We start from the raw sequence: 14,382 nt of genomic DNA, 5'->3' as shown, positions 1-14,382 counted from the left end.
TTCAAACTGGTATGCCTGAATATAAGTGTACTCACAGCAGAGGTCTCCAGCAAGGTGGGCACAGGTAAAGGATTAGAGTAAACATTACAAAAAAAACAGACACAATCATGTACATTATCAGAATAATACCACCAGTAATCCCATGCCTCTTTCATAACATATGTGATTTACAGTGAAAAGAGATGAGCCTTCACACACACACTTGAACAACTATTATGATACATCCACACTCTATGAGGGCAACCATGCATACTGTCTTGGCACTGTAACATCTGCTGGATATGTTAGAAGGGACAATGCTATACCTGTATATGACAGGCACAAGCCAGACTGTCATGAATGATAAACATGCCATTAATGTTGTCATGCACCTATGTATGTATTGTGTGCATAAGCAGAACAGGTAGCACACATGCATCTGGTGTAACAAATTTAATGGTGTTCTGCACCATTAGACAATCATGTATAGTCCACAGAAAAAAATACCTTGGTGTGGCTAATAATCTGTGTGACAGCTCACTGCAAGAAATGTGGTATACTCCAGCTACACATCACTGGAAGATGTGTCGGGAGGTACCCGAAGAAGGATGCATTGTACACAGTTATTGGTGTGATGAAGGCTGGGAACCATGAAAATACTATGGCCTCTAATGTGGATGTCCTTCACATATCCGGTACTTGTGTTACATTCAAGGGAGTAGTCAGCACTGTGACCACATGCTGGTAGATATACCACTTACCATCTACTCCAGCACATGGGTCACATACCTGTTGGTCTGATTATAGGGTATGATGTCCACTATATACTTGAATGATATGTTTGTTCCCTGAATTAACAAATCCCCCGCAGCTGTCTTGTCAATGCAGGTGTTGTCATGCATGTGGTATCAGTGCTGGTATGTGTTGTTGCTGTCTGTATTATACTAATATCACAGTTGGAGTCAGTGACTGCCCACATTCTGTAGTCCTTCAGGCAGCTGTGTGGACACAGCAAGTGTATGTCATCTGTGATGTCTATCACTTAACTAATGGACAGGAAAGGGCCTAGCAGACAGCCCTGAAGTACAGACCTGATCACTGGACCTGAGATATAGGTCACGTCACACATGTCAACATAGTGAGATGCCATACATATGATACACTAGTTTACTCATTTGATGACAGTTTATGGCCACATATGACAGTGTTGAGTGAATACCTCAGTGTGGAGTTGTGTGAAATACGTGAGCTGGTCAAGTTCCACATGATGATATTTTTGTCATCATGCATGCCCTGGATGACCTCCTTCAGGACATCTATCAAATGTAACAGACATGATGTAGCATTAACAACTCACACAGGTCTGTTGCACACAGCCGGAATATGACTAGTGTACAAGTAGAAGAGGTCCATGATCGCATGTTAGTCTACCTCACAGTTAAGGAGAGTTGGGATGTCTGTATACATGCATGCATCAGGTGCTGTCTCCCCTATTCAGATGGATGCATGTTGCTGTACACCCTTGTATGGGCATATAGTCTGTGTGGAGGGTGTGCCAAGTGTGGATTCAACTGTATCAGGAAGGTGCATGTGCTGAGCCACGCCATAGGTGATCTGTGATGTTGTCACAGGCCATTGCATTTTTTTAATTTCTCCAAATCTTTTGGGTTTCTAATACCATGATATAAATAGACCCCATTCCTAAGTCAAAGTATGATTAAAGTTCATGAAATTAGTATTCCTTCAGTCTTTGATATCAGTTAGAAGTGCTCTTCGCAGCACCTACATTGTGCCTGTAACGGCTCCTGCAATTTATACAGAGTTACATGTATCGGTAACATATCTAAATATGATTGTAGATTCTTTTTCATAATACCCACTATTCCTACTGCTATTGGAGCTGTCTGGGTATCTTTCTTCCACGTTGCTCTTGTTTCTGCTTGCAGATCCTGATATTTTATGACTCTGTGTCTCACTGTACACAAGACACTGTAGTCTCTGCATGTAGCAGTTTCAGTGATCAGTGCTATTTTTGTCGTCTTTTCATGGACCACTATATCTGGCTTTCTTGCATCTATCTTTTGAACTGTCAGTAATGGGTGATCCCATGTGATGTAGACTTCATCATTTTCTATGATGTTCTGTGGCTCATGTTTCCAGTGTTTTTCAGCATATTCAGTATTATAATGTTTGCACAATCCCCAGTGCAACAGTCTTGCCACATTATTATGCCTTTCAGTATACAGTCCTTCTGCTATTAGTATGTTGTAACCAGCAACTAGGTGTGCAACTGTTTCCAAATCCATTGCTTCTGTGTGATAGAGCTGGATGAAGGTAAGACAATGTACACTGCCTATTGTGATCTGGCCTAAGGTTTTGACACAATCCCCTATGCAGGTAACATTGAGAAACACTCCTAGCTGGGGATTTACCCTCACATCAGTAGATGGGTAACGAATTGGCTCAGTAACAGAACACATATTGTGAAAGTTGGTGAATCAACCAGTACCATTAGAACTGTCACCATTGGCAAACCATAGGGATCTGTGCCTGATCCTTTTTTTTGGGGGGGGCAAAGCTGAGTTACTGCTATGGCACAAACAAAGATATGCTGCTATTGTTACTCTCCTTGTTTTGCATACTGCCTGTTTTTCTTATTTTTCATATTTCACATCTCTAGACTGTTTTATGTTTCAATATTGGTATTACCAAGTGGCAACCTTTTCTGTTTTATCTGGAGACAGTTATTTTGTAGTTATGTGATACTTATGTGTATTATCCTTCTGTTGTCTTTTAGGACACCTAGAAGTATGCCATTCAGGTGTGTCTGTCCTTAGAGACCCCCCTTCACTGATGCTGAGAATCAGGTGATAGTGGATGCCTTTTGGCAACATAGTGCTTTTCTCGTGGAAAGGGGGTGGGGAGATACACCGCAGGCTGCAAATTTGGCACCAAATGGTTGATGATATGAATGCTGTGGGTGGCCACAACAGGACATATGAGGAGGTGTGTCACAGGGCCACTGACATGATCATATCTGCACAGAGGACATCATTTGCAGTGGGCCGTGACCAGATGGTTACCAGGGAGAGCCTCATAGGGAACCACCACTAACACCCAGTGAAGAGTTCCTGGCCAGTATTAGGGATCCAAACAACTCACAGGACAGTGTGGTACAGCATGTCCTGGATGTTGGAGCAACAGTTTCAGAGACAGCAAGCACATCCTAGGAGGAGCTTCCAGGTAGGCTTTGGTATCTCAGCAGTTGAATACTGTTGTATAGTAAAACAATTGAAATCAATACATTTCTTTTATGTCAGATGACATTTTTTGGGAGGAAGGGGATTGAAAATTGCTACAGTTATTAACTTAGGTTGTAGTTGTCAGCCATATTCTTGTTGAAAGTATAGTTAATGGATATATAAAGGGGTAAAAGCATTACGCCCAGTGTTACTGTTACATGTGGTGATGTTGCCCTTACCTTTTGCTTAACTTCTACCAGGACCATCTGGCTTGCAGAGGTGAATATCACCTATAGATGGTAATGGTATTTCTGGTTTGAGCATGTGCCTCATTATGGCATTTTTCCATAGGTGCCTGTTCATTTCTTATGGATGTCATCAACCAAGGTTCCAGTGCATAGCATGCATTCTCCAGTAACTAACCCTCTGGGATATCCCCCCCAAGCAAACATCTGGTACAGCTGGGAGGTGTGCCAGATATTTGAGTTGCGGTAACTGCCAGGGTTGCAAGCACACATGCTCAAGATGATTCCCATGGCTTTACATATGACTTGACAGTTAATAGAGTGAAAGCCCTTTCTATTAATGTAGGGTTTTCCCTGCTCCTAGGGGTTGCCTAAATTTCTAAACTTGTACAATCTTTGGCACCCAGTACTTCAGGGTAGTGTGCTAAAGGGTAGAACTCCTGCATATTTCTGTCCCTATCCTCAGGAGTACAGGGAAAATATATATGGTTACTAGCATGTTGGAGCATAGCATTCAAGAATTGCTGAAGGATCCTAGATGCTGATGCATGTGACACCCCCAGCGTGTCCCCTGTTGGTCTCTGTAGCTAAGATTCTAAGTGCTACATATACCTTTGTCTCCACTGGAATGGGTTCCCCTTGGTTTTCCCTGGCACTGATTTGAGGATGACAAAGGTTGCAGAGTTCCTGTAGTGTGTCTCTATCCATCCTATTGCACTCTACAATTTCCACACCATGTAGGTTGTGATAAGCTATGCAGGGTCTGACAACTCTTCTCCTTCTTGGCTTTAGTCTATTTGCAGCAGCAGCATAGAGTTCAGCCTGTTGCACATACACATGAATTAAAGCAGCATCAGCCTCTAACATTGTTTCTGTGTAGACTTCTTTCAGTGGCAGTATTCCAATATATTTTGGAATTCACAGGAAAAAACTACACTGCATCTACATGGTTGCTTTATAGCTTGTTGAATAGCTCCTCCATCTTGGATTGGTTGATTAGTATACAGTTCAGCTGCTTATGCTGTAATTTGCATGCCACAGTGTTTACCTTGTTTGTGCAGCTGTGTGCGGCTCTACTCACCATGTAGAGCTGCTTACTGAATTCAGAACAATGCACTACCATACCATGTAGGTTTACTGAATCTGGTCAAACATAGGTTCATAGGTTCATAGGTTCATACTAGGCTATCTGCCTGGGGCAATTATAAGCCTAGCCCGATTCTGTATGGCTTACGCCACCCCTTGATTTGAGTATACTGTGCCCTTTTTAAGGTTTAGCTTACTGTGCCTCTGTCTAATAGTGACACGGGAGTAATCCCTGGGACAAACCTACGATCCCCCATCCACCTATTGAGATTCTTCTTGAAGAGATTCAGTGAGGTGCTCTGCCTCACATGAACTAGAATTCTATTCTAGAGCGAAGGGAGCCTCTGGGTTATGAACCTGTCCCTCCAGCAAGTTCTATTTATTTCTGTGCTGAGGTTCAAGTCCCTCGAGCGTGTGGCTCTAAGGGATTTAGATTTATTGAGGTGGAGCATGTCCATTAATTCTGGATTTGACATAGCTTTGTATGTCAGGCATAGATTGCCTCGAAGTAGGTGGTATGCAACTGAGTAGAGCTGGAGTTTTTTTAACCGAGCAGCATATGGCATCTGTTTGAGACCCTTGATCCTCTTGGTGAGATCGTTTTGGGGTCTTTCTAATTGCTGCAGGTGTCGGGTAAGGTACATCCCAAAAGGGGCATTGTATTCTATGATGGGCCTGATGAGGGATGAATAAAGGGGCACAATTACCTCTCTTGATCTAGATGTGAAACCCTTCGTGATGAGGTGGGCTATGTAGAAGGTCTTTCTAACCACTTTGGCAATGTGGTTTTCAAAGGAGTGATTGCTATCAACTTGGGTCCCCAGGTCCCTAATAACTTTCTCTGTACTTAATGGGTTTCCGCCTATGTGGTAATTTGTGGGCACATTGTTTTTGCCAAAGGGTATGACTATACATTTTTTGGCATTTAGCTTTAAACCATGGTGCTGGCACAAGTTATCTGTCTCTGTGAGACCTTTCTGAAGGATGTTTGTGTCAGCTGGAGAGTTGATTATGGCGCCCAGTTTGCAGTCGTCTGCGAACTTGGTGAGCCATAGTCCTCCCATCATCCTGTGAAAACAGCTGCAGCTGGAACACCAAGTGCTAGGAACAAATGTACCACTACCACTGACAGGGTCACGACATCCACACACAGGTGATGGGTTAGAGGGGAATCCCCTGCTGCTGTGGGTGTAAGTGGACATAGGCGTGCACAATATGCCCTCACCCTGGCCAAGAGGCAATGGATAGCAACATGCTCACAGCCTAAGAGGTGCACCTTTCATCCTATGCAAATACATAGAGTAAACTTTATACCTGCATACTGTTACTTGTAAGTGTACCTAAGTAGAATGTGTGTGATTTATCAGCAATGACATCAATATGTGACATAACTGACTTCTGTAAGATATATTTATGCAGCTTAAAAACTAAAATGCCTCATGCATCTAAATACCCAGTATAGAAAAAGCAGTCCAAAGTTCACCTGGCCCTACATTCTCACAAGTGGAGCAATAAGCATGAATGCTATATCAACAATTTTAAGGTAGGATTCACAAAGCTAAAATGCTGTGATAATTCAGAAAAAAATCCAGATTCCATCACCAATACATATCCTAAACACTCAGATAGCTATCAACCTTGTGCATCAGACTTATACATATGTAACCCTGAATCCAAATGATAGAATCAAGGTGATGGCACAGTTATCATCATTTGTACACTGTAATGGTGGGGGAAGGAGGCAAAGGTCGACACCAAAGTAGTGATGTGTGCAAGTAAAAAGTACAGGCAAGTAGAAATGCAGATATCAAAGGGCCACTGAGACAGGATGACCTGCAATCCTCATTAATGCCTCATGTAGCTGGTATGTGTAGGGGGTCTGTATGGGCACTCTATGTGAAATATGTATATGAGTGTCTGAATGAACACAGCCAAGCTCTGTGCTAGCACTAAATCCTGGCATGTCAGACACATGTGAATCATGCATAGTAGAGGTATCAGTTCCGTGTCATTGCTCCCAATCTTGAGACCTGGCCTGTCTGGAGTTGCACTGGCAGGTCTACGGCCTTGGCCAAATATGGTAGTACTACCTGAGCATGAATGATATCTGCTGGATGAGCTCTCCTCATGGCTATGGCCAGGTCCACTTCCCCATGGCTTACCACATCTGGGTGTGTGGATACCTCAACCGCTGTGGAAGTAGCGCCCCTATGGGAGTGGGATCAGGCACAGACACATCAGCTAACACCAGATGATGTTGCGGCCCTATGGCTACACAGATGCTGTCTCCCTCCCGGCAGATGTTCCATCACAGACACTGCCCATTCCAGTGTAGCATTCATCTGATCCATTGAATTGGCCAGGATTCTTTCTGTCTGTTGAAGAATTTTGGTGCTTCTTGACTGGACTGTCAAAAAAAAGCATCTGGCCAGGAGTTGTAATGTTCTTTGCTCCCTCTTCACATAACTGAGGTAATATTTGAGAGGATAGCAAAGGAAATAATGATGTTTGTACTTAGGTCCACCAACAGATAGCAGTGCATGGTAGAATTAGGTAGTATTAGTAGGTAGTCATACCAGTAGTAGCAGTAGTAGGAGACAGTGCAACACAGTACATACATACCTGTTTGACAACATTAATGGCAAGGGTAACATTTATGATATTGTGGATTGTGCCACGGATATAATATATACCATGCATGTCAACTACCCTGTATTGATTATAATATCACATACAGGTATAGCAGTGTCCCTCCTAACACCTCCAACAGATGTTACAGTGTCAGGATGGTGTGCGTGATTACCCTCATAGAGTGCAGACATGTCATAATAGTTGTACAAGTGTGTTTTTGAAGAACCCTCTCTGATCACTCTAAATAACTTATATCAGAGATGTGGGATTACCGGTGGTATAATTCTGATAGTGTCCATGATTGCACGTGCTTCTTCTAGTGTTGTCCATGAGGCTTTACATTTGTCCCACTTGCTTGAGGCCTCTGCTGTGATTACACTCATATTCAGGCAAATCAGTTTGCACAGCTTCACAAAATACACCATACCCTAATTGTATATAAAATCCCTGATGGACGTCCTCTGCATTGTTCATGTAAGGATGCTTATCTCACACAGACATCCTCCCCATTATTATGTCACCTTGTGTGACAGTCACATAATACACATTTTCCCTTTGCTGTGCCTACTGTACCAGACTGATATGTGATTGGTGTTGTTGCTACAACTGTCTTCCATTGATATGACTACATTTGTTGTACATTAGGTTGTTTCAGCTGTCCTCTTTCCCTGTGCTCATTCCGACAATTCATCTGTGTGCTCCTATTCGATACATACACTTCCCGAGTATTTATTTTACATGGCAGTCCATGCACCTTTACAGATCATTTACACAACTTCGATACAGAATGCCAGGAATAGGATTTTTCAATAATCTGCACTGTAGATACACTGTCCTGTACTGTGTTTGGTCCATATACTTAACAATCATACCTCTCAATTGTCCAGATTTTTACAGAATGTCCAGATTTTTGCCTTTATATCTTTTGGTGTGTTCTTTTCTGCCATATCTCTGGGATGATCTCATGATTGATGTGACTCAATAATTACATACATTTGAGTTTCAGACTTCAAATACTTCAGAACATGTATTTTAACAGAAGCCCCTGGTTATTCTAGCATATTTCTAAAGAGCAAATATGCCATATATGTCCCTATTTCTGGGTCACTGCCCCCGCCCCCCCCATTATATTGGCATTTGTCAAGATGTTTTTCACCAGGAGATTGAGAGCCATCTGTTAAGCCCTGGTGATTATTGTGGCATTTCGTGCAAAACCATTTGCCTTCAGTGCTATAATTTAAACAGGATTGTCATCCTTGTTCGCTTACAAGGTTTCCTGGCTGGCAAAACTGTAGCCAGCAACAAAACCTCATTTATTTATGTTTAAACATGATGCGTGTCATAAATATGCAATGAGCGCTGCTGCTCTCCCACATCTACCGTGAACACATAAACTCCATGTAAGTTTTGCGTGAAGCCTACATTGCATTTATTAAATCCCATCTATTATTTATTTAAAACAACACAAATACTATACATACATATTTCTCCTAAAAAACAGTCTCTAATAATGGAATGTGATAAAGGTATGCATTAAAGCACATTATATATCCAAATTGGAATCCATGTACTCTCAAGCCAAGACCAGAATAGCTGGTCAAGAGAAGAAGTTCAACAACTGCACCACACCACATGCAACACATAGCCCTCCAGAACACCGCAATCACAGCTCTCACATAAAAACACAAACCACACACCCACTTTTGCGGCAGTTCTCAATACAATTCTACCCAAACAGCAGAGACTTCCAAGGCAGAAATGCACTCGACCACCACAAATACAGCACAAACCACAAAACACATAGCTCACCTATACATTGTGCCCTTCAACCTAAGCCCCTAAGGCAAAGCAGCTTCCCCAATACACTAATCATAGGTGACTCAATAGTGAGGCACACAGATGTCCCACTCACTAGGTTGAATAAGGAGAAGGTAACAGTCAGCTGTCTATCAGGTCCCAGAATCTGATACATAACATACACACTCAGGTAACTCTACAACAAGTACAAGTATGACTCTGTCATTGTCCATGTGGATGTGAATGACCTGAGATGCAGCTCCCTGGATTACATGAAAAGAGACATGGATGAGCTCTTGCATTATGTGTTCCTGGCAGGTATGACCCTAGCCCTGAGCAGCATCCTATCATCGCCCAGAATGATACAACAGTACAAGCAGAAAGTGACTGACTTCAACAATTGGCTAAGTTTCTGGTGTCATTCTAAGGGGATCCAGTATCTTTCTGCTTGGCATAACATGATTGACAGACCTTGATGCTGCCAGAGATGGCCTGCATCAGTCACACCTGGGTTTCTGGATACTGGCTGATGCTCTTGACACCCCTATAATGCCTTTTTTAGGTGATGTTCTAAAGACAAAATTACCACTGTAACAGCTATAAATAAATGGAGTCTGAGGACCATGCTGCTCAATGCTAGAAATCTAAATCTCAAGATGCACTTGCTCAAAGCATTCATTAAAATGGAGAACATCGACATTTGTGCTGTAATGGAGACCTAGTTTAAAGTAGCAGAAAGCACCCCTGCGCTACCAGACTATAACTCATTACACACTTTTTGGCCCCAGAACATGGAACAAAGCTCCAAAGGTGGTGGTGTCTCCACATTTATAAAGGATATGCACACTTCCAGACTAGCAGCCCAAAATAACGCATCTGTGATATTTCAGGTACAACTGACATTGGGTAAGACGGTGATTCAGGTCATAGCCTGATATAGGTCCTCAACCATGTCCCAAGACTCTCCCTCCATGTTCCTAAGCACCCTGTATACCAGTAGGGTCCAACTCAACACTCTCATACTAGGTGACTTCAACTACCTCTCTATCAACTGGGAAAACTACTCATGTACCAATACACTGGCCCAACGCTTCCTGGAATTCATAATTTCCAGTGCTCTGGACCAGCTCATTCTTACCACCACTAGAGGAAGTAACATCCTTGGCCTGGTTATTACTAACATGGGCAACTGTTGCTCTACACCAGTAGTCAATTCCTACCTGGTCAGATCTGACCACAAACTAATCACCATGGAAATCCACATCTCACCCACACCCCCCACAGAGGTAACCACCATGAAAAACTTCTCCAAAGCTGACTTTGGGCTCCTAAAAACAGAGGTGGCTAACTTCATGGCACTCATGTAAATGGAAAATAGATGCATGACTGCCGAATCATACACCAATGCACTGTACAAACACATACATAAATGCATGGAACTAGCCATACCCATCAGAACCATGATGCTCTCCTCCAGAAAAAGGAAGACAATCTCGTGGTCCCCTGTCATTAATACACTCTACAACAGAATGAAGAAACTGTTGCAGAAAAAGGTGGCATTCCAAGACTGGAAAAACTCCTTTATTAGCCTCAATAAAAAGTTGAGATCCCTCATCAAAACCTCTAAAGCCAACTATGAAGGCAGAATTGCAGCAGACACTAAAAACAACCACAAAGCATTCTATAGTTATATCAAGAATCTCCATGGCAAAATCCAGGTTTGCTCTGAGCTACTGCACAATGGTTCCTCCTATACTGAGTCAACAGATATTGCCAACATACTGGCCAACAGATTCAGTGCCAACTTTACCCCCCCCCCCCAAGAACCAATCACAATACTGGAGGAATGCCAGGCACACTGCATTACTGCAGCACATGTTAAAGCTGCAGTGTCCAAAGCAAGAACACAACTTTCATGGGACCAGACAATATCCCTGGATGTGTTCTACATGAACTACAAACTGAACTTGCACCACATCTGTGTGCCCTGTTCGATCACAGCCCCACCTCAGGCTTTGTCCCTACCCAATGGCACACTGCTACACTCATCCCTCTCCATAAAGGAGGAGTGACTGCAGACCCTGGGAATTTTTGCCCCATTAGCCTGATGATTCTGATAAGTAAGGCTAATGGAGCGCATCATCATGGACCTAATTAACAAGGATATAGGGAATCTCCAAACTCTAGATCTCACTCAGTTTGGTTTTGTAAAAGGTAGATCATGCCTGCTCTACTTGGTTGACTTCTTTGACTAGTCACCAGAGCTGTGGATGAGGGCAAGGCAGTTCATACAGCCTACCTTGATCTGGCCAAGGCCTTTGATACCATTCCCCCACTCAGGAATTATTGATAAACTCGCCAAGCTAGGCATCAACCCCTATATCACTAGGTGGGTTACAAATTGGCTCACAGATAGAACACACAGTGTGAAAGTAGCAGACTCCAAGTCAGACTGCTGACCAGTCACAAGTGGAGTCCCACAGGGATTCGTCCTAGGTCCTCTCCTGTTTGGCACCTATGTCTCAGAAGTCCAGGCCAACACGGAGGGGCTCTGGCTGATCAAGTTTGCAGATGACTGCAAGCTGGGAGCCATTATTAACTACCGAAGTGATGTAGATATCCTACAGAAAGGCCTCACTGAAACCAATGAATGGTGTTGAAACCATGGCCTTAAGCTTAATGCCAAAAAATGCATCATCATCCCCTCTGGGAAAAATTCAGTTCCCACTAATCATCACATTGATGGGAGCCCAATAAACAGTGAAAGTGTTATAAGAGATCTGGGGACACAGGTTGACAGCAATCTCTCCTTCGACCACCACATTGCCACTGTGGTCAGAAAGTCCTTTTTCGTGGCACATCTCAATACCAAAGGTTTTGCATCCAGAAAGAAAAAGGCCATCATCTCTTTCTACTCTTCCCCCATTAGGTCAATCATCGAGTATAATGCCACATTTGGCATGTACCTCATTAGACACATGCAACAGCTGGAAAGGTCACAAAAGTACCTCACAAAGAGGATCCTAAGCCTTAAATACATGTCCTACATGGACAGACTCAAAAAAACTCCAGCTATTCTCTGTCTCACATCATCTACTAAGAGGCGATCGCTACTTAAAGCCATGTCTGACCCAGCTCTTTTAGAAATACTACATCTAAAGAAATCCCAGTACCTCTGCACCACATGCTCCAGAGACCTCAACCTCATTACCACAATCAGCAAAACATGCTGGAGGGACAGGTTCATAACCTAGAGACTGCCCATGCTCTGGAATAGACTTCCATACATGTCAAGCAGAGCTTCTCACTGGCCATCTTCAAAAGAAATCTTGATGAGTGGATGGGAAATAGAAAGTTCACCCAGGGGATCAATGCAGTGGCTCTACTTGATAGAGGCACTGGGAACTAATGCCAGGTGGCATGATGCCAGGGCACTTTTATGGACTAGGCTTGTAAAGGCTCTGCGCCATTAGCCTAGAACACACCTATGAACATGATACAGATATGTTTATAAATCTATGTCCTATGCACACCATCACTCATTTAGCTTGTGACCAATCAACTCATCTCATGTTGAAAGAAAATAATTTTCATGTAGTTTTTACATAAAAATATACTTTCAAAAACTGCTAAAAGTAGAATCCTATATTTAAATTAAAACACTAGGAATGAAATTTAAAAAAATTTAATTATTTTTTTTAAATAAAGCAACAAAGAAAAAAGAAAATGGCAGCTGCAGCCAGACAAGTGGGACTTGCATTAGTAGTAAAATGGAACTAATTCTAAATAACAAACCTAAATAAGGTTAAGCTGTTAAAACATAACTAAATTATAAAACTAACCTATCCTAACAAAAATCTCACCAGACAACGGTAACTGGATACCATAAAAATGTAAAACTCAAGCAGATCATTCAAAGTCTTCACATGAGACTGTTCATTAATACAAAACCTACATAAGGCCCAAACAAAATACAACGCGCCCAAATATTCCAACTACTGCAGCCCATTGAAATGAATGGGAAGTTGTAAATCAAGCAAAAAACAAGGAGTTAAAATGGAAAAATGGAATATGTGGGGATCTAGTTTATATTGTGAATGAAATATGTGATACTGTAAGATTAGTGAGCTCAGTTTCATGACTTGTGGCTTTGCCATACATAATAAAACTTCTTCCCTAGGCTTACAGTCCCATATATATATATATATATATATATATATATATATATATATATATATATATATATATATATATATTATATATATTTATATATATATATATATATATATATATATATGTGTAGAGAGAGAGAGAGAGAAAGATATATATATATATATATATATATATATATATATATAAGGAGCAGAACAAGCAAAAAGAATTAGATATATATATATAGCACCCCAACCTGACCCTGACTTACAAATAAAAACAATAGAACTAGCAGCAACTTGTATTGGTTGTATGTATGCAGCTTTGTAAAAACAACCAAATGGAACACGTCAAACCATCAGCATGTGTATAAATAAAGTCTGGTTGCGTTGATATATCAGAGCCGTAGCCTCAAAACAATAAATTCTGTTCCAGTAGTTGTAATAATTTCCAGTCAATGCAAAATTTTAGAAAGAATCAATTGCCGTTGTAAACTGAAAAAAAAGACCATCGCGGTTTCAGTATAAAGCTTAACCAACGCCTAATAGTTCTCACAGAAACTGTAAGTAACATGAAAAAACCATGCGCGGTTCAGTAAAAGCAACCCAGGCTCTAATGGTTCTCAGAGAAACTATATATTGTATCAACTGTTGCTCTTGTTATTTTGATAATGGTAAAGCAAACCATACAAATGCAGTCAAATAGTTCTTGTATCAATTCTTTGCAACTTTCTTGATATAAGAATGAAAACAACCATGCGGTTCAAGCTAGTAAAACTAAAACTATTTAATTAGTTCAGACAAAATAAAACACACAAGGCAACCTTTATATACTTTTACAAATTTAAAAATCAACTGACCTTATTAAAACATCTGAAAAACCTGTTGATTCAAATATCCCATACTGTTTAAGTGAAGGAATCCATAGCACTATGATGTGGATACATAGTGAAGGCAGGAAGTAAATCCTTCTTGTTTGATTTAAAGTGACAGTACTATTGTATTTAGGAAGTTTCTAAACAGCTATATTGTGAATCATGCATACACACAGTTAAAACTGGTACATATCATGCATAAAGAACAACAACATAAAGACAAGTATAAATAACCAATAATATAAACTAGTAGCTCTAAGATGTAGAGTATATGCAAACTATGTATGGGTTGATGCTGAAGTTAAAATCAGAAATAAGAATTAAAAATTAAAAATTAAAAATTGTTAATGAAATAACTTCATGAGGGATTCATGAT

The 14,382-nt window shown here is 41.2% G+C and overlaps 1 protein-coding gene across 1 annotated transcript in view; it reads right to left on the bottom strand.

Moving 5' to 3' along the window:
• Positions 1 to 14,382, bottom strand: part of LOC122803912 (extracellular calcium-sensing receptor-like) — a 254,532-nt gene that overhangs the window by 148,240 nt on the left and 91,910 nt on the right. The gene's annotated exons all lie outside the window — the stretch shown is intronic.

Source organism: Protopterus annectens, chromosome 6.part0 (assembly GCF_019279795.1).
Source record: "Protopterus annectens isolate FY-2018-M chromosome 6.part0, PAN1.0, whole genome shotgun sequence".
NCBI lineage: Eukaryota > Metazoa > Chordata > Ceratodontiformes > Protopteridae > Protopterus > Protopterus annectens.
This window is presented reverse-complemented; position numbering and strand designations above follow the sequence as displayed.